The sequence below is a fragment of the Schistocerca cancellata genome, unplaced genomic scaffold (genome assembly GCF_023864275.1).
Source record: "Schistocerca cancellata isolate TAMUIC-IGC-003103 unplaced genomic scaffold, iqSchCanc2.1 HiC_scaffold_594, whole genome shotgun sequence".
NCBI lineage: Eukaryota > Metazoa > Arthropoda > Insecta > Orthoptera > Acrididae > Schistocerca > Schistocerca cancellata.
In genome coordinates, this window is record NW_026046606.1 from 79,970 (window position 1) to 106,846 (window position 26,877).

At 48.7% G+C, this 26,877-nt stretch overlaps 49 non-coding genes across 49 annotated transcripts; all 49 read left to right on the forward strand.

The window, feature by feature from the left end:
* The first annotated feature begins 320 nt into the window (after positions 1-320).
* Trnaf-gaa (transfer RNA phenylalanine (anticodon GAA)) lies at positions 321-393 on the forward strand. Its single transcript has one exon. It is a non-coding gene; the product is annotated as a tRNA-Phe (tRNA).
* Positions 394-932: 539 nt separating this feature from the next.
* On the forward strand, positions 933-1,005 carry Trnak-uuu (transfer RNA lysine (anticodon UUU)). The gene has a single exon. It is a non-coding gene; the product is annotated as a tRNA-Lys (tRNA).
* Positions 1,006-1,143: 138 nt separating this feature from the next.
* Positions 1,144-1,225, forward strand: Trnas-cga (transfer RNA serine (anticodon CGA)). The gene has a single exon. It is a non-coding gene; the product is annotated as a tRNA-Ser (tRNA).
* A 572-nt stretch (positions 1,226-1,797) lies between these two features.
* Positions 1,798-1,879, forward strand: Trnas-uga (transfer RNA serine (anticodon UGA)). The gene has a single exon. It is a non-coding gene; the product is annotated as a tRNA-Ser (tRNA).
* Positions 1,880-2,490: 611 nt separating this feature from the next.
* Positions 2,491-2,563, forward strand: Trnaf-gaa (transfer RNA phenylalanine (anticodon GAA)). The gene has a single exon. It is a non-coding gene; the product is annotated as a tRNA-Phe (tRNA).
* A 539-nt stretch (positions 2,564-3,102) lies between these two features.
* Trnak-uuu (transfer RNA lysine (anticodon UUU)) lies at positions 3,103-3,175 on the forward strand. Its single transcript has one exon. It is a non-coding gene; the product is annotated as a tRNA-Lys (tRNA).
* Positions 3,176-3,313: 138 nt separating this feature from the next.
* Positions 3,314-3,395, forward strand: Trnas-cga (transfer RNA serine (anticodon CGA)). Its single transcript has one exon. It is a non-coding gene; the product is annotated as a tRNA-Ser (tRNA).
* Positions 3,396-3,968: 573 nt separating this feature from the next.
* On the forward strand, positions 3,969-4,050 carry Trnas-uga (transfer RNA serine (anticodon UGA)). Its single transcript has one exon. It is a non-coding gene; the product is annotated as a tRNA-Ser (tRNA).
* A 611-nt stretch (positions 4,051-4,661) lies between these two features.
* On the forward strand, positions 4,662-4,734 carry Trnaf-gaa (transfer RNA phenylalanine (anticodon GAA)). Its single transcript has one exon. It is a non-coding gene; the product is annotated as a tRNA-Phe (tRNA).
* A 539-nt stretch (positions 4,735-5,273) lies between these two features.
* Trnak-uuu (transfer RNA lysine (anticodon UUU)) lies at positions 5,274-5,346 on the forward strand. The gene has a single exon. It is a non-coding gene; the product is annotated as a tRNA-Lys (tRNA).
* Positions 5,347-5,484: 138 nt separating this feature from the next.
* Positions 5,485-5,566, forward strand: Trnas-cga (transfer RNA serine (anticodon CGA)). Its single transcript has one exon. It is a non-coding gene; the product is annotated as a tRNA-Ser (tRNA).
* Positions 5,567-6,138: 572 nt separating this feature from the next.
* On the forward strand, positions 6,139-6,220 carry Trnas-uga (transfer RNA serine (anticodon UGA)). Its single transcript has one exon. It is a non-coding gene; the product is annotated as a tRNA-Ser (tRNA).
* A 611-nt stretch (positions 6,221-6,831) lies between these two features.
* On the forward strand, positions 6,832-6,904 carry Trnaf-gaa (transfer RNA phenylalanine (anticodon GAA)). Its single transcript has one exon. It is a non-coding gene; the product is annotated as a tRNA-Phe (tRNA).
* Positions 6,905-7,443: 539 nt separating this feature from the next.
* Positions 7,444-7,516, forward strand: Trnak-uuu (transfer RNA lysine (anticodon UUU)). The gene has a single exon. It is a non-coding gene; the product is annotated as a tRNA-Lys (tRNA).
* Positions 7,517-7,654: 138 nt separating this feature from the next.
* On the forward strand, positions 7,655-7,736 carry Trnas-cga (transfer RNA serine (anticodon CGA)). Its single transcript has one exon. It is a non-coding gene; the product is annotated as a tRNA-Ser (tRNA).
* A 572-nt stretch (positions 7,737-8,308) lies between these two features.
* On the forward strand, positions 8,309-8,390 carry Trnas-uga (transfer RNA serine (anticodon UGA)). Its single transcript has one exon. It is a non-coding gene; the product is annotated as a tRNA-Ser (tRNA).
* Positions 8,391-9,001: 611 nt separating this feature from the next.
* Trnaf-gaa (transfer RNA phenylalanine (anticodon GAA)) lies at positions 9,002-9,074 on the forward strand. The gene has a single exon. It is a non-coding gene; the product is annotated as a tRNA-Phe (tRNA).
* Positions 9,075-9,613: 539 nt separating this feature from the next.
* On the forward strand, positions 9,614-9,686 carry Trnak-uuu (transfer RNA lysine (anticodon UUU)). Its single transcript has one exon. It is a non-coding gene; the product is annotated as a tRNA-Lys (tRNA).
* A 138-nt stretch (positions 9,687-9,824) lies between these two features.
* Trnas-cga (transfer RNA serine (anticodon CGA)) lies at positions 9,825-9,906 on the forward strand. The gene has a single exon. It is a non-coding gene; the product is annotated as a tRNA-Ser (tRNA).
* Positions 9,907-10,478: 572 nt separating this feature from the next.
* Positions 10,479-10,560, forward strand: Trnas-uga (transfer RNA serine (anticodon UGA)). The gene has a single exon. It is a non-coding gene; the product is annotated as a tRNA-Ser (tRNA).
* A 611-nt stretch (positions 10,561-11,171) lies between these two features.
* Trnaf-gaa (transfer RNA phenylalanine (anticodon GAA)) lies at positions 11,172-11,244 on the forward strand. The gene has a single exon. It is a non-coding gene; the product is annotated as a tRNA-Phe (tRNA).
* A 539-nt stretch (positions 11,245-11,783) lies between these two features.
* Trnak-uuu (transfer RNA lysine (anticodon UUU)) lies at positions 11,784-11,856 on the forward strand. The gene has a single exon. It is a non-coding gene; the product is annotated as a tRNA-Lys (tRNA).
* A 138-nt stretch (positions 11,857-11,994) lies between these two features.
* Positions 11,995-12,076, forward strand: Trnas-cga (transfer RNA serine (anticodon CGA)). Its single transcript has one exon. It is a non-coding gene; the product is annotated as a tRNA-Ser (tRNA).
* A 572-nt stretch (positions 12,077-12,648) lies between these two features.
* On the forward strand, positions 12,649-12,730 carry Trnas-uga (transfer RNA serine (anticodon UGA)). The gene has a single exon. It is a non-coding gene; the product is annotated as a tRNA-Ser (tRNA).
* A 611-nt stretch (positions 12,731-13,341) lies between these two features.
* On the forward strand, positions 13,342-13,414 carry Trnaf-gaa (transfer RNA phenylalanine (anticodon GAA)). Its single transcript has one exon. It is a non-coding gene; the product is annotated as a tRNA-Phe (tRNA).
* A 539-nt stretch (positions 13,415-13,953) lies between these two features.
* On the forward strand, positions 13,954-14,026 carry Trnak-uuu (transfer RNA lysine (anticodon UUU)). The gene has a single exon. It is a non-coding gene; the product is annotated as a tRNA-Lys (tRNA).
* A 138-nt stretch (positions 14,027-14,164) lies between these two features.
* Positions 14,165-14,246, forward strand: Trnas-cga (transfer RNA serine (anticodon CGA)). Its single transcript has one exon. It is a non-coding gene; the product is annotated as a tRNA-Ser (tRNA).
* A 572-nt stretch (positions 14,247-14,818) lies between these two features.
* Trnas-uga (transfer RNA serine (anticodon UGA)) lies at positions 14,819-14,900 on the forward strand. Its single transcript has one exon. It is a non-coding gene; the product is annotated as a tRNA-Ser (tRNA).
* Positions 14,901-15,511: 611 nt separating this feature from the next.
* Positions 15,512-15,584, forward strand: Trnaf-gaa (transfer RNA phenylalanine (anticodon GAA)). The gene has a single exon. It is a non-coding gene; the product is annotated as a tRNA-Phe (tRNA).
* Positions 15,585-16,123: 539 nt separating this feature from the next.
* Trnak-uuu (transfer RNA lysine (anticodon UUU)) lies at positions 16,124-16,196 on the forward strand. Its single transcript has one exon. It is a non-coding gene; the product is annotated as a tRNA-Lys (tRNA).
* Positions 16,197-16,334: 138 nt separating this feature from the next.
* On the forward strand, positions 16,335-16,416 carry Trnas-cga (transfer RNA serine (anticodon CGA)). The gene has a single exon. It is a non-coding gene; the product is annotated as a tRNA-Ser (tRNA).
* Positions 16,417-16,988: 572 nt separating this feature from the next.
* Trnas-uga (transfer RNA serine (anticodon UGA)) lies at positions 16,989-17,070 on the forward strand. The gene has a single exon. It is a non-coding gene; the product is annotated as a tRNA-Ser (tRNA).
* A 611-nt stretch (positions 17,071-17,681) lies between these two features.
* On the forward strand, positions 17,682-17,754 carry Trnaf-gaa (transfer RNA phenylalanine (anticodon GAA)). The gene has a single exon. It is a non-coding gene; the product is annotated as a tRNA-Phe (tRNA).
* A 539-nt stretch (positions 17,755-18,293) lies between these two features.
* On the forward strand, positions 18,294-18,366 carry Trnak-uuu (transfer RNA lysine (anticodon UUU)). The gene has a single exon. It is a non-coding gene; the product is annotated as a tRNA-Lys (tRNA).
* Positions 18,367-18,504: 138 nt separating this feature from the next.
* Trnas-cga (transfer RNA serine (anticodon CGA)) lies at positions 18,505-18,586 on the forward strand. The gene has a single exon. It is a non-coding gene; the product is annotated as a tRNA-Ser (tRNA).
* A 572-nt stretch (positions 18,587-19,158) lies between these two features.
* Positions 19,159-19,240, forward strand: Trnas-uga (transfer RNA serine (anticodon UGA)). The gene has a single exon. It is a non-coding gene; the product is annotated as a tRNA-Ser (tRNA).
* A 611-nt stretch (positions 19,241-19,851) lies between these two features.
* Positions 19,852-19,924, forward strand: Trnaf-gaa (transfer RNA phenylalanine (anticodon GAA)). Its single transcript has one exon. It is a non-coding gene; the product is annotated as a tRNA-Phe (tRNA).
* Positions 19,925-20,463: 539 nt separating this feature from the next.
* Positions 20,464-20,536, forward strand: Trnak-uuu (transfer RNA lysine (anticodon UUU)). Its single transcript has one exon. It is a non-coding gene; the product is annotated as a tRNA-Lys (tRNA).
* Positions 20,537-20,674: 138 nt separating this feature from the next.
* Trnas-cga (transfer RNA serine (anticodon CGA)) lies at positions 20,675-20,756 on the forward strand. Its single transcript has one exon. It is a non-coding gene; the product is annotated as a tRNA-Ser (tRNA).
* A 572-nt stretch (positions 20,757-21,328) lies between these two features.
* On the forward strand, positions 21,329-21,410 carry Trnas-uga (transfer RNA serine (anticodon UGA)). Its single transcript has one exon. It is a non-coding gene; the product is annotated as a tRNA-Ser (tRNA).
* A 611-nt stretch (positions 21,411-22,021) lies between these two features.
* Positions 22,022-22,094, forward strand: Trnaf-gaa (transfer RNA phenylalanine (anticodon GAA)). Its single transcript has one exon. It is a non-coding gene; the product is annotated as a tRNA-Phe (tRNA).
* Positions 22,095-22,633: 539 nt separating this feature from the next.
* On the forward strand, positions 22,634-22,706 carry Trnak-uuu (transfer RNA lysine (anticodon UUU)). The gene has a single exon. It is a non-coding gene; the product is annotated as a tRNA-Lys (tRNA).
* Positions 22,707-22,844: 138 nt separating this feature from the next.
* Positions 22,845-22,926, forward strand: Trnas-cga (transfer RNA serine (anticodon CGA)). The gene has a single exon. It is a non-coding gene; the product is annotated as a tRNA-Ser (tRNA).
* A 573-nt stretch (positions 22,927-23,499) lies between these two features.
* Trnas-uga (transfer RNA serine (anticodon UGA)) lies at positions 23,500-23,581 on the forward strand. The gene has a single exon. It is a non-coding gene; the product is annotated as a tRNA-Ser (tRNA).
* A 611-nt stretch (positions 23,582-24,192) lies between these two features.
* On the forward strand, positions 24,193-24,265 carry Trnaf-gaa (transfer RNA phenylalanine (anticodon GAA)). The gene has a single exon. It is a non-coding gene; the product is annotated as a tRNA-Phe (tRNA).
* A 539-nt stretch (positions 24,266-24,804) lies between these two features.
* Positions 24,805-24,877, forward strand: Trnak-uuu (transfer RNA lysine (anticodon UUU)). Its single transcript has one exon. It is a non-coding gene; the product is annotated as a tRNA-Lys (tRNA).
* Positions 24,878-25,015: 138 nt separating this feature from the next.
* On the forward strand, positions 25,016-25,097 carry Trnas-cga (transfer RNA serine (anticodon CGA)). The gene has a single exon. It is a non-coding gene; the product is annotated as a tRNA-Ser (tRNA).
* Positions 25,098-25,671: 574 nt separating this feature from the next.
* Positions 25,672-25,753, forward strand: Trnas-uga (transfer RNA serine (anticodon UGA)). Its single transcript has one exon. It is a non-coding gene; the product is annotated as a tRNA-Ser (tRNA).
* Positions 25,754-26,364: 611 nt separating this feature from the next.
* Positions 26,365-26,437, forward strand: Trnaf-gaa (transfer RNA phenylalanine (anticodon GAA)). The gene has a single exon. It is a non-coding gene; the product is annotated as a tRNA-Phe (tRNA).
* The last annotated feature ends 440 nt before the right edge of the window (positions 26,438-26,877 follow it).

Here is a 26,877-nt window from a genome sequence, read left to right on the forward strand (position 1 = left end):
ATACTGCCTCTCATATGGTGGAGAGGCTCACTCCTTCTTGTGTCTCGTTCTCTGCACACGAGTTGCCCCTGGCATCGATATAGCACGTGTTTTCTAGCGTCAGCGTGGCGTCACGTCAAGTCAGCGAATTCAATATCACACGAATCGAGTCGACATGTTTGCTTGTTACGATGACGGAAGCTGAAGAAATGTGTGTGGAACTTCACTGCATCGGCTGCTCGCCCTTCAGCGTCCCTATGTCTTATCAGACGAAGGTGACTGTGAAATTGGCAACGAGGCACAAATTAACGAACACATGCAAATGGCAACCTTCGACGTCAGCCGAAATAGCTCAGTTGGGAGAGCGTTAGACTGAAGATCTAAAGATCCCTGGTTCGATCCCGGGTTTCGGCAGGTATTCGTTTTCATGCGACGCCAATGGAATTACTCTGCGTTTGTGATAATGCAACTACCGCTGACAACAAAACTGACCCTCTCCTGTAGCTGTTCTGGTTGTCTATTGCATGCCATAAGAGGAACTTACTAGACAACTAACTCCCTTAGAAGCAAAAGAATTAAAAATATCCTACCGACTGCATTCCCTTTTCTGTGTCAGGTGGTGAAGAACATCTTCAACGGAACCGTGAAATGAGCGAAAGCGTGGGAAACATTGCATTCGAAATGCTTGTGAATTTTCCAATTGCCCAGTGAGTGTCGACAAAACACGTAAATTCTCTGCTCCAACGTATGAGACGTAACAACTGGTACAATTTGTTGTTGCATCGTGTGTCAGCAGTCTTCGATAGTGTGTTACGGGCTTAGCGCGATAAGTTTGTAGACAGCATTTGGGCGACGTTTTATTAGTAACGGCCCCATGCAGCGATTGAACAACAGTAAAGGACATGAGTCAATGTATAGTTGTGCATCGTGGGAGGTTTTGCAGCCTTGTGTGAGCCCGGATAGCTCAGTCAGTAGAGCATTAGGCTTTTAACCTAAGGGTCCAGGGTTCAAGTCCCTGTCCGGGCGGAAATTTTAATACTTTGGTAGCGATTCGTCTGGTAGCGGTGGAAACGCTACGGAAAATAATGCAGCTACGCCGTTTTCTGACACCACAGTGTTTTAAACGGTAGCAGTTGCATGTGTCGAGAGAACACCGCGCTAACGGCAGTCGTGGCCGAGTGGTTAAGGCGTCTGACTCGAAATCAGATTCCCTCTGGGAGCGTAGGTTCGAATCCTACCGGCTGCGTGCGATTTTGCGTAAAGAGGAGCAAACGTTTTCGCACACATGTGACATGCGTGGGCGAATGCGGGTGCAACCAGTGATGCCATTCTCAACAAGACGAAAATTTCCGTTTTAAGAATACTGAGTTTTCGCGACGACAGCTACTTACTGTGCCTTTCGGTTCACCTCGCACTGACGCTGGGACTGCAGAAAGCCGTCGCTGAGATGGTGAGTACACAGATGTGCTCGAAAGTGTTGGACAGAGCGGACATTTCATTTTCTTTTTATGAATCGCAATTTCAATCATTCGAGTGCGGCAAAAGCAGTGGTGCAGCGTTTTTTTTTTCTTTTCTTAAGATCTCGCAGCTGCTTGGAGGTATGTCCATCGTTTTAAGACGACAGAAAACTAGCGTCAGCGGTGCGTCAGTGGGAAGTCGGTGAAGTCGCCATTGGAGCCATAAGTCAGTGGGAAATTAGTACACTTTCGTAACGGCTAATGGAAACCCTACAGCAAAGAGTGAGGCCACGCCGTTTTCTGCCATCAGATTGCTTCTAAAGATGGCGGCTTCACTTGTCGGGAGTCGCTTCCGCCACCGGCAGTCGTGGCCGAGTGGTTAAGGCGTCTGACTTGAAATCAGATTCCCTCTGGGAGCGTAGGTTCGAGTCCTGCCGACTGCGAAAATTTTCTCGCTCTCAAAAGGCGGCCGTTGAGCTGCATCCTAGCAGTTGCGTCACTACTAAACACGTGGGTCACCAGCAATGTGCAGTGTTATTTGATCGAGGGCGCAGCGTTACAGTCGCCCCCAGAAGCCGCAGCTCATCTCCTAGTCTCACAGCCGTCCACCAGGTGTTAGTACAAGTGTCGCCTCACTGGGCAGTGCAGATGTGTCCATTTTAGCTTGCAGACGATGACGTGTAGCAATTTATGAGCTAACGCAAGTCGAATGTTTTACCGTGTGTATCTGCTAGATACTGCCTCTCATATGGTGGAGAGGCTCACTCCTTCTTGTGTCTCGTTCTCTGCACACGAGTTGCCCCTGGCATCGATATAGCACGTGTTTTCTAGCGTCAGCGTGGCGTCACGTCAAGTCAGCGAATTCAATATCACACGAATCGAGTCGACATGTTTGCTTGTTACGATGACGGAAGCTGAAGAAATGTGTGTGGAACTTCACTGCATCGGCTGCTCGCCCTTCAGCGTCCCTATGTCTTATCAGACGAAGGTGACTGTGAAATTGGCAACGAGGCACAAATTAACGAACACATGCAAATGGCAACCTTCGACGTCAGCCGAAATAGCTCAGTTGGGAGAGCGTTAGACTGAAGATCTAAAGATCCCTGGTTCGATCCCGGGTTTCGGCAGGTATTCGTTTTCATGCGACGCCAATGGAATTACTCTGCGTTTGTGATAATGCAACTACCGCTGACAACAAAACTGACCCTCTCCTGTAGCTGTTCTGGTTGTCTATTGCATGCCATAAGAGGAACTTACTAGACAACTAACTCCCTTAGAAGCAAAAGAATTAAAAATATCCTACCGACTGCATTCCCTTTTCTGTGTCAGGTGGTGAAGAACATCTTCAACGGAACCGTGAAATGAGCGAAAGCGTGGGAAACATTGCATTCGAAATGCTTGTGAATTTTCCAATTGCCCAGTGAGTGTCGACAAAACACGTAAATTCTCTGCTCCAACGTATGAGACGTAACAACTGGTACAATTTGTTGTTGCATCGTGTGTCAGCAGTCTTCGATAGTGTGTTACGGGCTTAGCGCGATAAGTTTGTAGACAGCATTTGGGCGACGTTTTATTAGTAACGGCCCCATGCAGCGATTGAACAACAGTAAAGGACATGAGTCAATGTATAGTTGTGCATCGTGGGAGGTTTTGCAGCCTTGTGTGAGCCCGGATAGCTCAGTCAGTAGAGCATTAGGCTTTTAACCTAAGGGTCCAGGGTTCAAGTCCCTGTCCGGGCGGAAATTTTAATACTTTGGTAGCGATTCGTCTGGTAGCGGTGGAAACGCTACGGAAAATAATGCAGCTACGCCGTTTTCTGACACCACAGTGTTTTAAACGGTAGCAGTTGCATGTGTCGAGAGAACACCGCGCTAACGGCAGTCGTGGCCGAGTGGTTAAGGCGTCTGACTCGAAATCAGATTCCCTCTGGGAGCGTAGGTTCGAATCCTACCGGCTGCGTGCGATTTTGCGTAAAGAGGAGCAAACGTTTTCGCACACATGTGACATGCGTGGGCGAATGCGGGTGCAACCAGTGATGCCATTCTCAACAAGACGAAAATTTCCGTTTTAAGAATACTGAGTTTTCGCGACGACAGCTACTTACTGTGCCTTTCGGTTCACCTCGCACTGACGCTGGGACTGCAGAAAGCCGTCGCTGAGATGGTGAGTACACAGATGTGCTCGAAAGTGTTGGACAGAGCGGACATTTCATTTTCTTTTTATGAATCGCAATTTCAATCATTCGAGTGCGGCAAAAGCAGTGGTGCAGCGTTTTTTTTTTTCTTTTCTTAAGATCTCGCAGCTGCTTGGAGGTATGTCCATCGTTTTAAGACGACAGAAAACTAGCGTCAGCGGTGCGTCAGTGGGAAGTCGGTGAAGTCGCCATTGGAGCCATAAGTCAGTGGGAAATTAGTACACTTTCGTAACGGCTAATGGAAACCCTACAGCAAAGAGTGAGGCCACGCCGTTTTCTGCCATCAGATTGCTTCTAAAGATGGCGGCTTCACTTGTCGGGAGTCGCTTCCGCCACCGGCAGTCGTGGCCGAGTGGTTAAGGCGTCTGACTTGAAATCAGATTCCCTCTGGGAGCGTAGGTTCGAGTCCTGCCGACTGCGAAAATTTTCTCGCTCTCAAAAGGCGGCCGTTGAGCTGCATCCTAGCAGTTGCGTCACTACTAAACACGTGGGTCACCAGCAATGTGCAGTGTTATTTGATCGAGGGCGCAGCGTTACAGTCGCCCCCAGAAGCCGCAGCTCATCTCCTAGTCTCACAGCCGTCCACCAGGTGTTAGTACAAGTGTCGCCTCACTGGGCAGTGCAGATGTGTCCATTTTAGCTTGCAGACGATGACGTGTAGCAATTTATGAGCTAACGCAAGTCGAATGTTTTACCGTGTGTATCTGCTAGATACTGCCTCTCATATGGTGGAGAGGCTCACTCCTTCTTGTGTCTCGTTCTCTGCACACGAGTTGCCCCTGGCATCGATATAGCACGTGTTTTCTAGCGTCAGCGTGGCGTCACGTCAAGTCAGCGAATTCAATATCACACGAATCGAGTCGACATGTTTGCTTGTTACGATGACGGAAGCTGAAGAAATGTGTGTGGAACTTCACTGCATCGGCTGCTCGCCCTTCAGCGTCCCTATGTCTTATCAGACGAAGGTGACTGTGAAATTGGCAACGAGGCACAAATTAACGAACACATGCAAATGGCAACCTTCGACGTCAGCCGAAATAGCTCAGTTGGGAGAGCGTTAGACTGAAGATCTAAAGGTCCCTGGTTCGATCCCGGGTTTCGGCAGGTATTCGTTTTCATGCGACGCCAATGGAATTACTCTGCGTTTGTGATAATGCAACTACCGCTGACAACAAAACTGACCCTCTCCTGTAGCTGTTCTGGTTGTCTATTGCATGCCATAAGAGGAACTTACTAGACAACTAACTCCCTTAGAAGCAAAAGAATTAAAAATATCCTACCGACTGCATTCCCTTTTCTGTGTCAGGTGGTGAAGAACATCTTCAACGGAACCGTGAAATGAGCGAAAGCTTGGGAAACATTGCATTCGAAATGCTTGTGAATTTTCCAATTGCCCAGTGAGTGTCGACAAAACACGTAAATTCTCTGCTCCAACGTATGAGACGTAACAACTGGTACAATTTGTTGTTGCATCGTGTGTCAGCAGTCTTCGATAGTGTGTTACGGGCTTAGCGCGATAAGTTTGTAGACAGCATTTGGGCGACGTTTTATTAGTAACGGCCCCATGCAGCGATTGAACAACAGTAAAGGACATGAGTCAATGTATAGTTGTGCATCGTGGGAGGTTTTGCAGCCTTGTGTGAGCCCGGATAGCTCAGTCAGTAGAGCATTAGGCTTTTAACCTAAGGGTCCAGGGTTCAAGTCCCTGTCCGGGCGGAAATTTTAATACTTTGGTAGCGATTCGTCTGGTAGCGGTGGAAACGCTACGGAAAATAATGCAGCTACGCCGTTTTCTGACACCACAGTGTTTTAAACGGTAGCAGTTGCATGTGTCGAGAGAACACCGCGCTAACGGCAGTCGTGGCCGAGTGGTTAAGGCGTCTGACTCGAAATCAGATTCCCTCTGGGAGCGTAGGTTCGAATCCTACCGGCTGCGTGCGATTTTGCGTAAAGAGGAGCAAACGTTTTCGCACACATGTGACATGCGTGGGCGAATGCGGGTGCAACCAGTGATGCCATTCTCAACAAGACGAAAATTTCCGTTTTAAGAATACTGAGTTTTCGCGACGACAGCTACTTACTGTGCCTTTCGGTTCACCTCGCACTGACGCTGGGACTGCAGAAAGCCGTCGCTGAGATGGTGAGTACACAGATGTGCTCGAAAGTGTTGGACAGAGCGGACATTTCATTTTCTTTTTATGAATCGCAATTTCAATCATTCGAGTGCGGCAAAAGCAGTGGTGCAGCGTTTTTTTTTTCTTTTCTTAAGATCTCGCAGCTGCTTGGAGGTATGTCCATCGTTTTAAGACGACAGAAAACTAGCGTCAGCGGTGCGTCAGTGGGAAGTCGGTGAAGTCGCCATTGGAGCCATAAGTCAGTGGGAAATTAGTACACTTTCGTAACGGCTAATGGAAACCCTACAGCAAAGAGTGAGGCCACGCCGTTTTCTGCCATCAGATTGCTTCTAAAGATGGCGGCTTCACTTGTCGGGAGTCGCTTCCGCCACCGGCAGTCGTGGCCGAGTGGTTAAGGCGTCTGACTTGAAATCAGATTCCCTCTGGGAGCGTAGGTTCGAGTCCTGCCGACTGCGAAAATTTTCTCGCTCTCAAAAGGCGGCCGTTGAGCTGCATCCTAGCAGTTGCGTCACTACTAAACACGTGGGTCACCAGCAATGTGCAGTGTTATTTGATCGAGGGCGCAGCGTTACAGTCGCCCCCAGAAGCCGCAGCTCATCTCCTAGTCTCACAGCCGTCCACCAGGTGTTAGTACAAGTGTCGCCTCACTGGGCAGTGCAGATGTGTCCATTTTAGCTTGCAGACGATGACGTGTAGCAATTTATGAGCTAACGCAAGTCGAATGTTTTACCGTGTGTATCTGCTAGATACTGCCTCTCATATGGTGGAGAGGCTCACTCCTTCTTGTGTCTCGTTCTCTGCACACGAGTTGCCCCTGGCATCGATATAGCACGTGTTTTCTAGCGTCAGCGTGGCGTCACGTCAAGTCAGCGAATTCAATATCACACGAATCGAGTCGACATGTTTGCTTGTTACGATGACGGAAGCTGAAGAAATGTGTGTGGAACTTCACTGCATCGGCTGCTCGCCCTTCAGCGTCCCTATGTCTTATCAGACGAAGGTGACTGTGAAATTGGCAACGAGGCACAAATTAACGAACACATGCAAATGGCAACCTTCGACGTCAGCCGAAATAGCTCAGTTGGGAGAGCGTTAGACTGAAGATCTAAAGGTCCCTGGTTCGATCCCGGGTTTCGGCAGGTATTCGTTTTCATGCGACGCCAATGGAATTACTCTGCGTTTGTGATAGTGCAACTACCGCTGACAACAAAACTGACCCTCTCCTGTAGCTGTTCTGGTTGTCTATTGCATGCCATAAGAGGAACTTACTAGACAACTAACTCCCTTAGAAGCAAAAGAATTAAAAATATCCTACCGACTGCATTCCCTTTTCTGTGTCAGGTGGTGAAGAACATCTTCAACGGAACCGTGAAATGAGCGAAAGCGTGGGAAACATTGCATTCGAAATGCTTGTGAATTTTCCAATTGCCCAGTGAGTGTCGACAAAACACGTAAATTCTCTGCTCCAACGTATGAGACGTAACAACTGGTACAATTTGTTGTTGCATCGTGTGTCAGCAGTCTTCGATAGTGTGTTACGGGCTTAGCGCGATAAGTTTGTAGACAGCATTTGGGCGACGTTTTATTAGTAACGGCCCCATGCAGCGATTGAACAACAGTAAAGGACATGAGTCAATGTATAGTTGTGCATCGTGGGAGGTTTTGCAGCCTTGTGTGAGCCCGGATAGCTCAGTCAGTAGAGCATTAGGCTTTTAACCTAAGGGTCCAGGGTTCAAGTCCCTGTCCGGGCGGAAATTTTAATACTTTGGTAGCGATTCGTCTGGTAGCGGTGGAAACGCTACGGAAAATAATGCAGCTACGCCGTTTTCTGACACCACAGTGTTTTAAACGGTAGCAGTTGCATGTGTCGAGAGAACACCGCGCTAACGGCAGTCGTGGCCGAGTGGTTAAGGCGTCTGACTCGAAATCAGATTCCCTCTGGGAGCGTAGGTTCGAATCCTACCGGCTGCGTGCGATTTTGCGTAAAGAGGAGCAAACGTTTTCGCACACATGTGACATGCGTGGGCGAATGCGGGTGCAACCAGTGATGCCATTCTCAACAAGACGAAAATTTCCGTTTTAAGAATACTGAGTTTTCGCGACGACAGCTACTTACTGTGCCTTTCGGTTCACCTCGCACTGACGCTGGGACTGCAGAAAGCCGTCGCTGAGATGGTGAGTACACAGATGTGCTCGAAAGTGTTGGACAGAGCGGACATTTCATTTTCTTTTTATGAATCGCAATTTCAATCATTCGAGTGCGGCAAAAGCAGTGGTGCAGCGTTTTTTTTTTCTTTTCTTAAGATCTCGCAGCTGCTTGGAGGTATGTCCATCGTTTTAAGACGACAGAAAACTAGCGTCAGCGGTGCGTCAGTGGGAAGTCGGTGAAGTCGCCATTGGAGCCATAAGTCAGTGGGAAATTAGTACACTTTCGTAACGGCTAATGGAAACCCTACAGCAAAGAGTGAGGCCACGCCGTTTTCTGCCATCAGATTGCTTCTAAAGATGGCGGCTTCACTTGTCGGGAGTCGCTTCCGCCACCGGCAGTCGTGGCCGAGTGGTTAAGGCGTCTGACTTGAAATCAGATTCCCTCTGGGAGCGTAGGTTCGAGTCCTGCCGACTGCGAAAATTTTCTCGCTCTCAAAAGGCGGCCGTTGAGCTGCATCCTAGCAGTTGCGTCACTACTAAACACGTGGGTCACCAGCAATGTGCAGTGTTATTTGATCGAGGGCGCAGCGTTACAGTCGCCCCCAGAAGCCGCAGCTCATCTCCTAGTCTCACAGCCGTCCACCAGGTGTTAGTACAAGTGTCGCCTCACTGGGCAGTGCAGATGTGTCCATTTTAGCTTGCAGACGATGACGTGTAGCAATTTATGAGCTAACGCAAGTCGAATGTTTTACCGTGTGTATCTGCTAGATACTGCCTCTCATATGGTGGAGAGGCTCACTCCTTCTTGTGTCTCGTTCTCTGCACACGAGTTGCCCCTGGCATCGATATAGCACGTGTTTTCTAGCGTCAGCGTGGCGTCACGTCAAGTCAGCGAATTCAATATCACACGAATCGAGTCGACATGTTTGCTTGTTACGATGACGGAAGCTGAAGAAATGTGTGTGGAACTTCACTGCATCGGCTGCTCGCCCTTCAGCGTCCCTATGTCTTATCAGACGAAGGTGACTGTGAAATTGGCAACGAGGCACAAATTAACGAACACATGCAAATGGCAACCTTCGACGTCAGCCGAAATAGCTCAGTTGGGAGAGCGTTAGACTGAAGATCTAAAGGTCCCTGGTTCGATCCCGGGTTTCGGCAGGTATTCGTTTTCATGCGACGCCAATGGAATTACTCTGCGTTTGTGATAATGCAACTACCGCTGACAACAAAACTGACCCTCTCCTGTAGCTGTTCTGGTTGTCTATTGCATGCCATAAGAGGAACTTACTAGACAACTAACTCCCTTAGAAGCAAAAGAATTAAAAATATCCTACCGACTGCATTCCCTTTTCTGTGTCAGGTGGTGAAGAACATCTTCAACGGAACCGTGAAATGAGCGAAAGCGTGGGAAACATTGCATTCGAAATGCTTGTGAATTTTCCAATTGCCCAGTGAGTGTCGACAAAACACGTAAATTCTCTGCTCCAACGTATGAGACGTAACAACTGGTACAATTTGTTGTTGCATCGTGTGTCAGCAGTCTTCGATAGTGTGTTACGGGCTTAGCGCGATAAGTTTGTAGACAGCATTTGGGCGACGTTTTATTAGTAACGGCCCCATGCAGCGATTGAACAACAGTAAAGGACATGAGTCAATGTATAGTTGTGCATCGTGGGAGGTTTTGCAGCCTTGTGTGAGCCCGGATAGCTCAGTCAGTAGAGCATTAGGCTTTTAACCTAAGGGTCCAGGGTTCAAGTCCCTGTCCGGGCGGAAATTTTAATACTTTGGTAGCGATTCGTCTGGTAGCGGTGGAAACGCTACGGAAAATAATGCAGCTACGCCGTTTTCTGACACCACAGTGTTTTAAACGGTAGCAGTTGCATGTGTCGAGAGAACACCGCGCTAACGGCAGTCGTGGCCGAGTGGTTAAGGCGTCTGACTCGAAATCAGATTCCCTCTGGGAGCGTAGGTTCGAATCCTACCGGCTGCGTGCGATTTTGCGTAAAGAGGAGCAAACGTTTTCGCACACATGTGACATGCGTGGGCGAATGCGGGTGCAACCAGTGATGCCATTCTCAACAAGACGAAAATTTCCGTTTTAAGAATACTGAGTTTTCGCGACGACAGCTACTTACTGTGCCTTTCGGTTCACCTCGCACTGACGCTGGGACTGCAGAAAGCCGTCGCTGAGATGGTGAGTACACAGATGTGCTCGAAAGTGTTGGACAGAGCGGACATTTCATTTTCTTTTTATGAATCGCAATTTCAATCATTCGAGTGCGGCAAAAGCAGTGGTGCAGCGTTTTTTTTTTCTTTTCTTAAGATCTCGCAGCTGCTTGGAGGTATGTCCATCGTTTTAAGACGACAGAAAACTAGCGTCAGCGGTGCGTCAGTGGGAAGTCGGTGAAGTCGCCATTGGAGCCATAAGTCAGTGGGAAATTAGTACACTTTCGTAACGGCTAATGGAAACCCTACAGCAAAGAGTGAGGCCACGCCGTTTTCTGCCATCAGATTGCTTCTAAAGATGGCGGCTTCACTTGTCGGGAGTCGCTTCCGCCACCGGCAGTCGTGGCCGAGTGGTTAAGGCGTCTGACTTGAAATCAGATTCCCTCTGGGAGCGTAGGTTCGAGTCCTGCCGACTGCGAAAATTTTCTCGCTCTCAAAAGGCGGCCGTTGAGCTGCATCCTAGCAGTTGCGTCACTACTAAACACGTGGGTCACCAGCAATGTGCAGTGTTATTTGATCGAGGGCGCAGCGTTACAGTCGCCCCCAGAAGCCGCAGCTCATCTCCTAGTCTCACAGCCGTCCACCAGGTGTTAGTACAAGTGTCGCCTCACTGGGCAGTGCAGATGTGTCCATTTTAGCTTGCAGACGATGACGTGTAGCAATTTATGAGCTAACGCAAGTCGAATGTTTTACCGTGTGTATCTGCTAGATACTGCCTCTCATATGGTGGAGAGGCTCACTCCTTCTTGTGTCTCGTTCTCTGCACACGAGTTGCCCCTGGCATCGATATAGCACGTGTTTTCTAGCGTCAGCGTGGCGTCACGTCAAGTCAGCGAATTCAATATCACACGAATCGAGTCGACATGTTTGCTTGTTACGATGACGGAAGCTGAAGAAATGTGTGTGGAACTTCACTGCATCGGCTGCTCGCCCTTCAGCGTCCCTATGTCTTATCAGACGAAGGTGACTGTGAAATTGGCAACGAGGCACAAATTAACGAACACATGCAAATGGCAACCTTCGACGTCAGCCGAAATAGCTCAGTTGGGAGAGCGTTAGACTGAAGATCTAAAGGTCCCTGGTTCGATCCCGGGTTTCGGCAGGTATTCGTTTTCATGCGACGCCAATGGAATTACTCTGCGTTTGTGATAATGCAACTACCGCTGACAACAAATCTGACCCTCTCCTGTAGCTGTTCTGGTTGTCTATTGCATGCCATAAGAGGAACTTACTAGACAACTAACTCCCTTAGAAGCAAAAGAATTAAAAATATCCTACCGACTGCATTCCCTTTTCTGTGTCAGGTGGTGAAGAACATCTTCAACGGAACCGTGAAATGAGCGAAAGCGTGGGAAACATTGCATTCGAAATGCTTGTGAATTTTCCAATTGCCCAGTGAGTGTCGACAAAACACGTAAATTCTCTGCTCCAACGTATGAGACGTAACAACTGGTACAATTTGTTGTTGCATCGTGTGTCAGCAGTCTTCGATAGTGTGTTACGGGCTTAGCGCGATAAGTTTGTAGACAGCATTTGGGCGACGTTTTATTAGTAACGGCCCCATGCAGCGATTGAACAACAGTAAAGGACATGAGTCAATGTATAGTTGTGCATCGTGGGAGGTTTTGCAGCCTTGTGTGAGCCCGGATAGCTCAGTCAGTAGAGCATTAGGCTTTTAACCTAAGGGTCCAGGGTTCAAGTCCCTGTCCGGGCGGAAATTTTAATACTTTGGTAGCGATTCGTCTGGTAGCGGTGGAAACGCTACGGAAAATAATGCAGCTACGCCGTTTTCTGACACCACAGTGTTTTAAACGGTAGCAGTTGCATGTGTCGAGAGAACACCGCGCTAACGGCAGTCGTGGCCGAGTGGTTAAGGCGTCTGACTCGAAATCAGATTCCCTCTGGGAGCGTAGGTTCGAATCCTACCGGCTGCGTGCGATTTTGCGTAAAGAGGAGCAAACGTTTTCGCACACATGTGACATGCGTGGGCGAATGCGGGTGCAACCAGTGATGCCATTCTCAACAAGACGAAAATTTCCGTTTTAAGAATACTGAGTTTTCGCGACGACAGCTACTTACTGTGCCTTTCGGTTCACCTCGCACTGACGCTGGGACTGCAGAAAGCCGTCGCTGAGATGGTGAGTACACAGATGTGCTCGAAAGTGTTGGACAGAGCGGACATTTCATTTTCTTTTTATGAATCGCAATTTCAATCATTCGAGTGCGGCAAAAGCAGTGGTGCAGCGTTTTTTTTTTCTTTTCTTAAGATCTCGCAGCTGCTTGGAGGTATGTCCATCGTTTTAAGACGACAGAAAACTAGCGTCAGCGGTGCGTCAGTGGGAAGTCGGTGAAGTCGCCATTGGAGCCATAAGTCAGTGGGAAATTAGTACACTTTCGTAACGGCTAATGGAAACCCTACAGCAAAGAGTGAGGCCACGCCGTTTTCTGCCATCAGATTGCTTCTAAAGATGGCGGCTTCACTTGTCGGGAGTCGCTTCCGCCACCGGCAGTCGTGGCCGAGTGGTTAAGGCGTCTGACTTGAAATCAGATTCCCTCTGGGAGCGTAGGTTCGAGTCCTGCCGACTGCGAAAATTTTCTCGCTCTCAAAAGGCGGCCGTTGAGCTGCATCCTAGCAGTTGCGTCACTACTAAACACGTGGGTCACCAGCAATGTGCAGTGTTATTTGATCGAGGGCGCAGCGTTACAGTCGCCCCCAGAAGCCGCAGCTCATCTCCTAGTCTCACAGCCGTCCACCAGGTGTTAGTACAAGTGTCGCCTCACTGGGCAGTGCAGATGTGTCCATTTTAGCTTGCAGACGATGACGTGTAGCAATTTATGAGCTAACGCAAGTCGAATGTTTTACCGTGTGTATCTGCTAGATACTGCCTCTCATATGGTGGAGAGGCTCACTCCTTCTTGTGTCTCGTTCTCTGCACACGAGTTGCCCCTGGCATCGATATAGCACGTGTTTTCTAGCGTCAGCGTGGCGTCACGTCAAGTCAGCGAATTCAATATCACACGAATCGAGTCGACATGTTTGCTTGTTACGATGACGGAAGCTGAAGAAATGTGTGTGGAACTTCACTGCATCGGCTGCTCGCCCTTCAGCGTCCCTATGTCTTATCAGACGAAGGTGACTGTGAAATTGGCAACGAGGCACAAATTAACGAACACATGCAAATGGCAACCTTCGACGTCAGCCGAAATAGCTCAGTTGGGAGAGCGTTAGACTGAAGATCTAAAGGTCCCTGGTTCGATCCCGGGTTTCGGCAGGTACTCGTTTTCATGCGACGCCAATGGAATTACTCTGCGTTTGTGATAATGCAACTACCGCTGACAACAAAACTGACCCTCTCCTGTAGCTGTTCTGGTTGTCTATTGCATGCCATAAGAGGAACTTACTAGACAACTAACTCCCTTAGAAGCAAAAGAATTAAAAATATCCTACCGACTGCATTCCCTTTTCTGTGTCAGGTGGTGAAGAACATCTTCAACGGAACCGTGAAATGAGCGAAAGCGTGGGAAACATTGCATTCGAAATGCTTGTGAATTTTCCAATTGCCCAGTGAGTGTCGACAAAACACGTAAATTCTCTGCTCCAACGTATGAGACGTAACAACTGGTACAATTTGTTGTTGCATCGTGTGTCAGCAGTCTTCGATAGTGTGTTACGGGCTTAGCGCGATAAGTTTGTAGACAGCATTTGGGCGACGTTTTATTAGTAACGGCCCCATGCAGCGATTGAACAACAGTAAAGGACATGAGTCAATGTATAGTTGTGCATCGTGGGAGGTTTTGCAGCCTTGTGTGAGCCCGGATAGCTCAGTCGGTAGAGCATTAGGCTTTTAACCTAAGGGTCCAGGGTTCAAGTCCCTGTCCGGGCGGAAATTTTAATACTTTGGTAGCGATTCGTCTGGTAGCGGTGGAAACGCTACGGAAAATAATGCAGCTACGCCGTTTTCTGACACCACAGTGTTTTAAACGGTAGCAGTTGCATGTGTCGAGAGAACACCGCGCTAACGGCAGTCGTGGCCGAGTGGTTAAGGCGTCTGACTCGAAATCAGATTCCCTCTGGGAGCGTAGGTTCGAATCCTACCGGCTGCGTGCGATTTTGCGTAAAGAGGAGCAAACGTTTTCGCACACATGTGACATGCGTGGGCGAATGCGGGTGCAACCAGTGATGCCATTCTCAACAAGACGAAAATTTCCGTTTTAAGAATACTGAGTTTTCGCGACGACAGCTACTTACTGTGCCTTTCGGTTCACCTCGCACTGACGCTGGGACTGCAGAAAGCCGTCGCTGAGATGGTGAGTACACAGATGTGCTCGAAAGTGTTGGACAGAGCGGACATTTCATTTTCTTTTTATGAATCGCAATTTCAATCATTCGAGTGCGGCAAAAGCAGTGGTGCAGCGTTTTTTTTTTCTTTTCTTAAGATCTCGCAGCTGCTTGGAGGTATGTCCATCGTTTTAAGACGACAGAAAACTAGCGTCAGCGGTGCGTCAGTGGGAAGTCGGTGAAGTCGCCATTGGAGCCATAAGTCAGTGGGAAATTAGTACACTTTCGTAACGGCTAATGGAAACCCTACAGCAAAGAGTGAGGCCACGCCGTTTTCTGCCATCAGATTGCTTCTAAAGATGGCGGCTTCACTTGTCGGGAGTCGCTTCCGCCACCGGCAGTCGTGGCCGAGTGGTTAAGGCGTCTGACTTGAAATCAGATTCCCTCTGGGAGCGTAGGTTCGAGTCCTGCCGACTGCGAAAATTTTCTCGCTCTCAAAAGGCGGCCGTTGAGCTGCATCCTAGCAGTTGCGTCACTACTAAACACGTGGGTCACCAGCAATGTGCAGTGTTATTTGATCGAGGGCGCAGCGTTACAGTCGCCCCCAGAAGCCGCAGCTCATCTCCTAGTCTCACAGCCGTCCACCAGGTGTTAGTACAAGTGTCGCCTCACTGGGCAGTGCAGATGTGTCCATTTTAGCTTGCAGACGATGACGTGTAGCAATTTATGAGCTAACGCAAGTCGAATGTTTTACCGTGTGTATCTGCTAGATACTGCCTCTCATATGGTGGAGAGGCTCACTCCTTCTTGTGTCTCGTTCTCTGCACACGAGTTGCCCCTGGCATCGATATAGCACGTGTTTTCTAGCGTCAGCGTGGCGTCACGTCAAGTCAGCGAATTCAATATCACACGAATCGAGTCGACATGTTTGCTTGTTACGATGACGGAAGCTGAAGAAATGTGTGTGGAACTTCACTGCATCGGCTGCTCGCCCTTCAGCGTCCCTATGTCTTATCAGACGAAGGTGACTGTGAAATTGGCAACGAGGCACAAATTAACGAACACATGCAAATGGCAACCTTCGACGTCAGCCGAAATAGCTCAGTTGGGAGAGCGTTAGACTGAAGATCTAAAGGTCCCTGGTTCGATCCCGGGTTTCGGCAGGTATTCGTTTTCATGCGACGCCAATGGAATTACTCTGCGTTTGTGATAATGCAACTACCGCTGACAACAAAACTGACCCTCTCCTGTAGCTGTTCTGGTTGTCTATTGCATGCCATAAGAGGAACTTACTAGACAACTAACTCCCTTAGAAGCAAAAGAATTAAAAATATCCTACCGACTGCATTCCCTTTTCTGTGTCAGGTGGTGAAGAACATCTTCAACGGAACCGTGAAATGAGCGAAAGCGTGGGAAACATTGCATTCGAAATGCTTGTGAATTTTCCAATTGCCCAGTGAGTGTCGACAAAACACGTAAATTCTCTGCTCCAACGTATGAGACGTAACAACTGGTACAATTTGTTGTTGCATCGTGTGTCAGCAGTCTTCGATAGTGTGTTACGGGCTTAGCGCGATAAGTTTGTAGACAGCATTTGGGCGACGTTTTATTAGTAACGGCCCCATGCAGCGATTGAACAACAGTAAAGGACATGAGTCAATGTATAGTTGTGCATCGTGGGAGGTTTTGCAGCCTTGTGTGAGCCCGGATAGCTCAGTCGGTAGAGCATTAGGCTTTTAACCTAAGGGTCCAGGGTTCAAGTCCCTGTCCGGGCGGAAATTTTAATACTTTGGTAGCGATTCGTCTGGTAGCGGTGGAAACGCTACGGAAAATAATGCAGCTACGCCGTTTTCTGACACCACAGTGTTTTAAACGGTAGCAGTTGCATGTGTCGAGAGAACACCGCGCTAACGGCAGTCGTGGCCGAGTGGTTAAGGCGTCTGACTCGAAATCAGATTCCCTCTGGGAGCGTAGGTTCGAATCCTACCGGCTGCGTGCGATTTTGCGTAAAGAGGAGCAAACGTTTTCGCACACATGTGACATGCGTGGGCGAATGCGGGTGCAACCAGTGATGCCATTCTCAACAAGACGAAAATTTCCGTTTTAAGAATACTGAGTTTTCGCGACGACAGCTACTTACTGTGCCTTTCGGTTCACCTCGCACTGACGCTGGGACTGCAGAAAGCCGTCGCTGAGATGGTGAGTACACAGATGTGCTCGAAAGTGTTGGACAGAGCGGACATTTCATTTTCTTTTTATGAATCGCAATTTCAATCATTCGAGTGCGGCAAAAGCAGTGGTGCAGCGTTTTTTTTTTCTTTTCTTAAGATCTCGCAGCTGCTTGGAGGTATGTCCATCGTTTTAAGACGACAGAAAACTAGCGTCAGCGGTGCGTCAGTGGGAAGTCGGTGAAGTCGCCATTGGAGCCATAAGTCAGTGGGAAATTAGTACACTTTCGTAACGGCTAATGGAAACCCTACAGCAAAGAGTGAGGCCACGCCGTTTTCTGCCATCAGATTGCTTCTAAAGATGGCGGCTTCACTTGTCGGGAGTCGCTTCCGCCACCGGCAGTCGTGGCCGAGTGGTTAAGGCGTCTGACTTGAAATCAGATTCCCTCTGGGAGCGTAGGTTCGAGTCCTGCCGACTGCGAAAATTTTCTCGCTCTCAAAAGGCGGCCGTTGAGCTGCATCCTAGCAGTTGCGTCACTACTAAACACGTGGGTCACCAGCAATGTGCAGTGTTATTTGATCGAGGGCGCAGCGTTACAGTCGCCCCCAGAAGCCGCAGCTCATCTCCTAGTCTCACAGCCGTCCACCAGGTGTTAGTACAAGTGTCGCCTCACTGGGCAGTGCAGATGTGTCCATTTTAGCTTGCAGACGATGACGTGTAGCAATTTATGAGCTAACGCAAGTCGAATGTTTTACCGTGTGTATCTGCTAGATACTGCCTCTCATATGGTGGAGAGGCTCACTCCTTCTTGTGTCTCGTTCTCTGCACACGAGTTGCCCCTGGCATCGATATAGCACGTGTTTTCTAGCGTCAGCGTGGCGTCACGTCAAGTCAGCGAATTCAATATCACACGAATCGAGTCGACATGTTTGCTTGTTACGATGACGGAAGCTGAAGAAATGTGTGTGGAACTTCACTGCATCGGCTGCTCGCCCTTCAGCGTCCCTATGTCTTATCAGACGAAGGTGACTGTGAAATTGGCAACGAGGCACAAATTAACGAACACATGCAAATGGCAACCTTCGACGTCAGCCGAAATAGCTCAGTTGGGAGAGCGTTAGACTGAAGATCTAAAGGTCCCTGGTTCGATCCCGGGTTTCGGCAGGTATTCGTTTTCATGCGACGCCAATGGAATTACTCTGCGTTTGTGATAATGCAACTACCGCTGACAACAAAACTGACCCTCTCCTGTAGCTGTTCTGGTTGTCTATTGCATGCCATAAGAGGAACTTACTAGACAACTAACTCCCTTAGAAGCAAAAGAATTAAAAATATCCTACCGACTGCATTCCCTTTTCTGTGTCAGGTGGTGAAGAACATCTTCAACGGAACCGTGAAATGAGCGAAAGCGTGGGAAACATTGCATTCGAAATGCTTGTGAATTTTCCAATTGCCCAGTGAGTGTCGACAAAACACGTAAATTCTCTGCTCCAACGTATGAGACGTAACAACTGGTACAATTTGTTGTTGCATCGTGTGTCAGCAGTCTTCGATAGTGTGTTACGGGCTTAGCGCGATAAGTTTGTAGACAGCATTTGGGCGACGTTTTATTAGTAACGGCCCCATGCAGCGATTGAACAACAGTAAAGGACATGAGTCAATGTATAGTTGTGCATCGTGGGAGGTTTTGCAGCCTTGTGTGAGCCCGGATAGCTCAGTCGGTAGAGCATTAGGCTTTTAACCTAAGGGTCCAGGGTTCAAGTCCCTGTCCGGGCGGAAATTTTAATACTTTGGTAGCGATTCGTCTGGTAGCGGTGGAAACGCTACGGAAAATAATGCAGCTACGCCGTTTTCTGACACCACAGTGTTTTAAACGGTAGCAGTTGCATGTGTCGAGAGAACACCGCGCTAACGGCAGTCGTGGCCGAGTGGTTAAGGCGTCTGACTCGAAATCAGATTCCCTCTGGGAGCGTAGGTTCGAATCCTACCGGCTGCGTGCGATTTTGCGTAAAGAGGAGCAAACGTTTTCGCACACATGTGACATGCGTGGGCGAATGCGGGTGCAACCAGTGATGCCATTCTCAACAAGACGAAAATTTCCGTTTTAAGAATACTGAGTTTTCGCGACGACAGCTACTTACTGTGCCTTTCGGTTCACCTCGCACTGACGCTGGGACTGCAGAAAGCCGTCGCTGAGATGGTGAGTACACAGATGTGCTCGAAAGTGTTGGACAGAGCGGACATTTCATTTTCTTTTTATGAATCGCAATTTCAATCATTCGAGTGCGGCAAAAGCAGTGGTGCAGCGTTTTTTTTTTCTTTTCTTAAGATCTCGCAGCTGCTTGGAGGTATGTCCATCGTTTTAAGACGACAGAAAACTAGCGTCAGCGGTGCGTCAGTGGGAAGTCGGTGAAGTCGCCATTGGAGCCATAAGTCAGTGGGAAATTAGTACACTTTCGTAACGGCTAATGGAAACCCTACAGCAAAGAGTGAGGCCACGCCGTTTTCTGCCATCAGATTGCTTCTAAAGATGGCGGCTTCACTTGTCGGGAGTCGCTTCCGCCACCGGCAGTCGTGGCCGAGTGGTTAAGGCGTCTGACTTGAAATCAGATTCCCTCTGGGAGCGTAGGTTCGAGTCCTGCCGACTGCGAAAATTTTCTCGCTCTCAAAAGGCGGCCGTTGAGCTGCATCCTAGCAGTTGCGTCACTACTAAACACGTGGGTCACCAGCAATGTGCAGTGTTATTTGATCGAGGGCGCAGCGTTACAGTCGCCCCCAGAAGCCGCAGCTCATCTCCTAGTCTCACAGCCGTCCACCAGGTGTTAGTACAAGTGTCGCCTCACTGGGCAGTGCAGATGTGTCCATTTTAGCTTGCAGACGATGACGTGTAGCAATTTATGAGCTAACGCAAGTCGAATGTTTTACCGTGTGTATCTGCTAGATACTGCCTCTCATATGGTGGAGAGGCTCACTCCTTCTTGTGTCTCGTTCTCTGCACACGAGTTGCCCCTGGCATCGATATAGCACGTGTTTTCTAGCGTCAGCGTGGCGTCACGTCAAGTCAGCGAATTCAATATCACACGAATCGAGTCGACATGTTTGCTTGTTACGATGACGGAAGCTGAAGAAATGTGTGTGGAACTTCACTGCATCGGCTGCTCGCCCTTCAGCGTCCCTATGTCTTATCAGACGAAGGTGACTGTGAAATTGGCAACGAGGCACAAATTAACGAACACATGCAAATGGCAACCTTCGACGTCAGCCGAAATAGCTCAGTTGGGAGAGCGTTAGACTGAAGATCTAAAGGTCCCTGGTTCGATCCCGGGTTTCGGCAGGTATTCGTTTTCATGCGACGCCAATGGAATTACTCTGCGTTTGTGATAATGCAACTACCGCTGACAACAAAACTGACCCTCTCCTGTAGCTGTTCTGGTTGTCTATTGCATGCCATAAGAGGAACTTACTAGACAACTAACTCCCTTAGAAGCAAAAGAATTAAAAATATCCTACCGACTGCATTCCCTTTTCTGTGTCAGGTGGTGAAGAACATCTTCAACGGAACCGTGAAATGAGCGAAAGCGTGGGAAACATTGCATTCGAAATGCTTGTGAATTTTCCAATTGCCCAGTGAGTGTCGACAAAACACGTAAATTCTCTGCTCCAACGTATGAGACGTAACAACTGGTACAATTTGTTGTTGCATCGTGTGTCAGCAGTCTTCGATAGTGTGTTACGGGCTTAGCGCGATAAGTTTGTAGACAGCATTTGGGCGACGTTTTATTAGTAACGGCCCCATGCAGCGATTGAACAACAGTAAAGGACATGAGTCAATGTATAGTTGTGCATCGTGGGAGGTTTTGCAGCCTTGTGTGAGCCCGGATAGCTCAGTCGGTAGAGCATTAGGCTTTTAACCTAAGGGTCCAGGGTTCAAGTCCCTGTCCGGGCGGAAATTTTAATACTTTGGTAGCGATTCGTCTGGTAGCGGTGGAAACGCTACGGAAAATAATGCAGCTACGCCGTTTTCTGACACCACAGTGTTTTAAACGGTAGCAGTTGCATGTGTCGAGAGAACACCGCGCTAACGGCAGTCGTGGCCGAGTGGTTAAGGCGTCTGACTCGAAATCAGATTCCCTCTGGGAGCGTAGGTTCGAATCCTACCGGCTGCGTGCGATTTTGCGTAAAGAGGAGCAAACGTTTTCGCACACATGTGACATGCGTGGGCGAATGCGGGTGCAACCAGTGATGCCATTCTCAACAAGACGAAAATTTCCGTTTTAAGAATACTGAGTTTTCGCGACGACAGCTACTTACTGTGCCTTTCGGTTCACCTCGCACTGACGCTGGGACTGCAGAAAGCCGTCGCTGAGATGGTGAGTACACAGATGTGCTCGAAAGTGTTGGACAGAGCGGACATTTCATTTTCTTTTTATGAATCGCAATTTCAATCATTCGAGTGCGGCAAAAGCAGTGGTGCAGCGTTTTTTTTTTCTTTTCTTAAGATCTCGCAGCTGCTTGGAGGTATGTCCATCGTTTTAAGACGACAGAAAACTAGCGTCAGCGGTGCGTCAGTGGGAAGTCGGTGAAGTCGCCATTGGAGCCATAAGTCAGTGGGAAATTAGTACACTTTCGTAACGGCTAATGGAAACCCTACAGCAAAGAGTGAGGCCACGCCGTTTTCTGCCATCAGATTGCTTCTAAAGATGGCGGCTTCACTTGTCGGGAGTCGCTTCCGCCACCGGCAGTCGTGGCCGAGTGGTTAAGGCGTCTGACTTGAAATCAGATTCCCTCTGGGAGCGTAGGTTCGAGTCCTGCCGACTGCGAAAATTTTCTCGCTCTCAAAAGGCGGCCGTTGAGCTGCATCCTAGCAGTTGCGTCACTACTAAACACGTGGGTCACCAGCAATGTGCAGTGTTATTTGATCGAGGGCGCAGCGTTACAGTCGCCCCCAGAAGCCGCAGCTCATCTCCTAGTCTCACAGCCGTCCACCAGGTGTTAGTACAAGTGTCGCCTCACTGGGCAGTGCAGATGTGTCCATTTTAGCTTGCAGACGATGACGTGTAGCAATTTATGAGCTAACGCAAGTCGAATGTTTTACCGTGTGTATCTGCTAGATACTGCCTCTCATATGGTGGAGAGGCTCACTCCTTCTTGTGTCTCGTTCTCTGCACACGAGTTGCCCCTGGCATCGATATAGCACGTGTTTTCTAGCGTCAGCGTGGCGTCACGTCAAGTCAGCGAATTCAATATCACACGAATCGAGTCGACATGTTTGCTTGTTACGATGACGGAAGCTGAAGAAATGTGTGTGGAACTTCACTGCATCGGCTGCTCGCCCTTCAGCGTCCCTATGTCTTATCAGACGAAGGTGACTGTGAAATTGGCAACGAGGCACAAATTAACGAACACATGCAAATGGCAACCTTCGACGTCAGCCGAAATAGCTCAGTTGGGAGAGCGTTAGACTGAAGATCTAAAGGTCCCTGGTTCGATCCCGGGTTTCGGCAGGTATTCGTTTTCATGCGACGCCAATGGAATTACTCTGCGTTTGTGATAATGCAACTACCGCTGACAACAAAACTGACCCTCTCCTGTAGCTGTTCTGGTTGTCTATTGCATGCCATAAGAGGAACTTACTAGACAACTAACTCCCTTAGAAGCAAAAGAATTAAAAATATCCTACCGACTGCATTCCCTTTTCTGTGTCAGGTGGTGAAGAACATCTTCAACGGAACCGTGAAATGAGCGAAAGCGTGGGAAACATTGCATTCGAAATGCTTGTGAATTTTCCAATTGCCCAGTGAGTGTCGACAAAACACGTAAATTCTCTGCTCCAACGTATGAGACGTAACAACTGGTACAATTTGTTGTTGCATCGTGTGTCAGCAGTCTTCGATAGTGTGTTACGGGCTTAGCGCGATAAGTTTGTAGACAGCATTTGGGCGACGTTTTATTAGTAACGGCCCCATGCAGCGATTGAACAACAGTAAAGGACATGAGTCAATGTATAGTTGTGCATCGTGGGAGGTTTTGCAGCCTTGTGTGAGCCCGGATAGCTCAGTCGGTAGAGCATTAGGCTTTTAACCTAAGGGTCCAGGGTTCAAGTCCCTGTCCGGGCGGAAATTTTAATACTTTGGTAGCGATTCGTCTGGTAGCGGTGGAAACGCTACGGAAAATAATGCAGCTACGCCGTTTTCTGACACCACAGTGTTTTAAACGGTAGCAGTTGCATGTGTCGAGAGAACACCGCGCTAACGGCAGTCGTGGCCGAGTGGTTAAGGCGTCTGACTCGAAATCAGATTCCCTCTGGGAGCGTAGGTTCGAATCCTACCGGCTGCGTGCGATTTTGCGTAAAGAGGAGCAAACGTTTTCGCACACATGTGACATGCGTGGGCGAATGCGGGTGCAACCAGTGATGCCATTCTCAACAAGACGAAAATTTCCGTTTTAAGAATACTGAGTTTTCGCGACGACAGCTACTTACTGTGCCTTTCGGTTCACCTCGCACTGACGCTGGGACTGCAGAAAGCCGTCGCTGAGATGGTGAGTACACAGATGTGCTCGAAAGTGTTGGACAGAGCGGACATTTCATTTTCTTTTTATGAATCGCAATTTCAATCATTCGAGTGCGGCAAAAGCAGTGGTGCAGCGTTTTTTTTTTTCTTTTCTTAAGATCTCGCAGCTGCTTGGAGGTATGTCCATCGTTTTAAGACGACAGAAAACTAGCGTCAGCGGTGCGTCAGTGGGAAGTCGGTGAAGTCGCCATTGGAGCCATAAGTCAGTGGGAAATTAGTACACTTTCGTAACGGCTAATGGAAACCCTACAGCAAAGAGTGAGGCCACGCCGTTTTCTGCCATCAGATTGCTTCTAAAGATGGCGGCTTCACTTGTCGGGAGTCGCTTCCGCCACCGGCAGTCGTGGCCGAGTGGTTAAGGCGTCTGACTTGAAATCAGATTCCCTCTGGGAGCGTAGGTTCGAGTCCTGCCGACTGCGAAAATTTTCTCGCTCTCAAAAGGCGGCCGTTGAGCTGCATCCTAGCAGTTGCGTCACTACTAAACACGTGGGTCACCAGCAATGTGCAGTGTTATTTGATCGAGGGCGCAGCGTTACAGTCGCCCCCAGAAGCCGCAGCTCATCTCCTAGTCTCACAGCCGTCCACCAGGTGTTAGTACAAGTGTCGCCTCACTGGGCAGTGCAGATGTGTCCATTTTAGCTTGCAGACGATGACGTGTAGCAATTTATGAGCTAACGCAAGTCGAATGTTTTACCGTGTGTATCTGCTAGATACTGCCTCTCATATGGTGGAGAGGCTCACTCCTTCTTGTGTCTCGTTCTCTGCACACGAGTTGCCCCTGGCATCGATATAGCACGTGTTTTCTAGCGTCAGCGTGGCGTCACGTCAAGTCAGCGAATTCAATATCACACGAATCGAGTCGACATGTTTGCTTGTTACGATGACGGAAGCTGAAGAAATGTGTGTGGAACTTCACTGCATCGGCTGCTCGCCCTTCAGCGTCCCTATGTCTTATCAGACGAAGGTGACTGTGAAATTGGCAACGAGGCACAAATTAACGAACACATGCAAATGGCAACCTTCGACGTCAGCCGAAATAGCTCAGTTGGGAGAGCGTTAGACTGAAGATCTAAAGGTCCCTGGTTCGATCCCGGGTTTCGGCAGGTATTCGTTTTCATGCGACGCCAATGGAATTACTCTGCGTTTGTGATAATGCAACTACCGCTGACAACAAAACTGACCCTCTCCTGTAGCTGTTCTGGTTGTCTATTGCATGCCATAAGAGGAACTTACTAGACAACTAACTCCCTTAGAAGCAAAAGAATTAAAAATATCCTACCGACTGCATTCCCTTTTCTGTGTCAGGTGGTGAAGAACATCTTCAACGGAACCGTGAAATGAGCGAAAGCGTGGGAAACATTGCATTCGAAATGCTTGTGAATTTTCCAATTGCCCAGTGAGTGTCGACAAAACACGTAAATTCTCTGCTCCAACGTATGAGACGTAACAACTGGTACAATTTGTTGTTGCATCGTGTGTCAGCAGTCTTCGATAGTGTGTTACGGGCTTAGCGCGATAAGTTTGTAGACAGCATTTGGGCGACGTTTTATTAGTAACGGCCCCATGCAGCGATTGAACAACAGTAAAGGACATGAGTCAATGTATAGTTGTGCATCGTGGGAGGTTTTGCAGCCTTGTGTGAGCCCGGATAGCTCAGTCGGTAGAGCATTAGGCTTTTAACCTAAGGGTCCAGGGTTCAAGTCCCTGTCCGGGCGGAAATTTTAATACTTTGGTAGCGATTCGTCTGGTAGCGGTGGAAACGCTACGGAAAATAATGCAGCTACGCCGTTTTCTGACACCACAGTGTTTTAAACGGTAGCAGTTGCATGTGTCGAGAGAACACCGCGCTAACGGCAGTCGTGGCCGAGTGGTTAAGGCGTCTGACTCGAAATCAGATTCCCTCTGGGAGCGTAGGTTCGAATCCTACCGGCTGCGTGCGATTTTGCGTAAAGAGGAGCAAACGTTTTCGCACACATGTGACATGCGTGGGCGAATGCGGGTGCAACCAGTGATGCCATTCTCAACAAGACGAAAATTTCCGTTTTAAGAATACTGAGTTTTCGCGACGACAGCTACTTACTGTGCCTTTCGGTTCACCTCGCACTGACGCTGGGACTGCAGAAAGCCGTCGCTGAGATGGTGAGTACACAGATGTGCTCGAAAGTGTTGGACAGAGCGGACATTTCATTTTCTTTTTATGAATCGCAATTTCAATCATTCGAGTGCGGCAAAAGCAGTGGTGCAGCGTTTTTTTTTTTTCTTTTCTTAAGATCTCGCAGCTGCTTGGAGGTATGTCCATCGTTTTAAGACGACAGAAAACTAGCGTCAGCGGTGCGTCAGTGGGAAGTCGGTGAAGTCGCCATTGGAGCCATAAGTCAGTGGGAAATTAGTACACTTTCGTAACGGCTAATGGAAACCCTACAGCAAAGAGTGAGGCCACGCCGTTTTCTGCCATCAGATTGCTTCTAAAGATGGCGGCTTCACTTGTCGGGAGTCGCTTCCGCCACCGGCAGTCGTGGCCGAGTGGTTAAGGCGTCTGACTTGAAATCAGATTCCCTCTGGGAGCGTAGGTTCGAGTCCTGCCGACTGCGAAAATTTTCTCGCTCTCAAAAGGCGGCCGTTGAGCTGCATCCTAGCAGTTGCGTCACTACTAAACACGTGGGTCACCAGCAATGTGCAGTGTTATTTGATCGAGGGCGCAGCGTTACAGTCGCCCCCAGAAGCCGCAGCTCATCTCCTAGTCTCACAGCCGTCCACCAGGTGTTAGTACAAGTGTCGCCTCACTGGGCAGTGCAGATGTGTCCATTTTAGCTTGCAGACGATGACGTGTAGCAATTTATGAGCTAACGCAAGTCGAATGTTTTACCGTGTGTATCTGCTAGATACTGCCTCTCATATGGTGGAGAGGCTCACTCCTTCTTGTGTCTCGTTCTCTGCACACGAGTTGCCCCTGGCATCGATATAGCACGTGTTTTCTAGCGTCAGCGTGGCGTCACGTCAAGTCAGCGAATTCAATATCACACGAATCGAGTCGACATGTTTGCTTGTTACGATGACGGAAGCTGAAGAAATGTGTGTGGAACTTCACTGCATCGGCTGCTCGCCCTTCAGCGTCCCTATGTCTTATCAGACGAAGGTGACTGTGAAATTGGCAACGAGGCACAAATTAACGAACACATGCAAATGGCAACCTTCGACGTCAGCCGAAATAGCTCAGTTGGGAGAGCGTTAGACTGAAGATCTAAAGGTCCCTGGTTCGATCCCGGGTTTCGGCAGGTATTCGTTTTCATGCGACGCCAATGGAATTACTCTGCGTTTGTGATAATGCAACTACCGCTGACAACAAAACTGACCCTCTCCTGTAGCTGTTCTGGTTGTCTATTGCATGCCATAAGAGGAACTTACTAGACAACTAACTCCCTTAGAAGCAAAAGAATTAAAAATATCCTACCGACTGCATTCCCTTTTCTGTGTCAGGTGGTGAAGAACATCTTCAACGGAACCGTGAAATGAGCGAAAGCGTGGGGAAACATTGCATTCGAAATGCTTGTGAATTTTCCAATTGCCCAGTGAGTGTCGACAAAACACGTAAATTCTCTGCTCCAACGTATGAGACGTAACAACTGGTACAATTTGTTGTTGCATCGTGTGTCAGCAGTCTTCGATAGTGTGTTACGGGCTTAGCGCGATAAGTGTTTGTTAGACAGCATTTGGG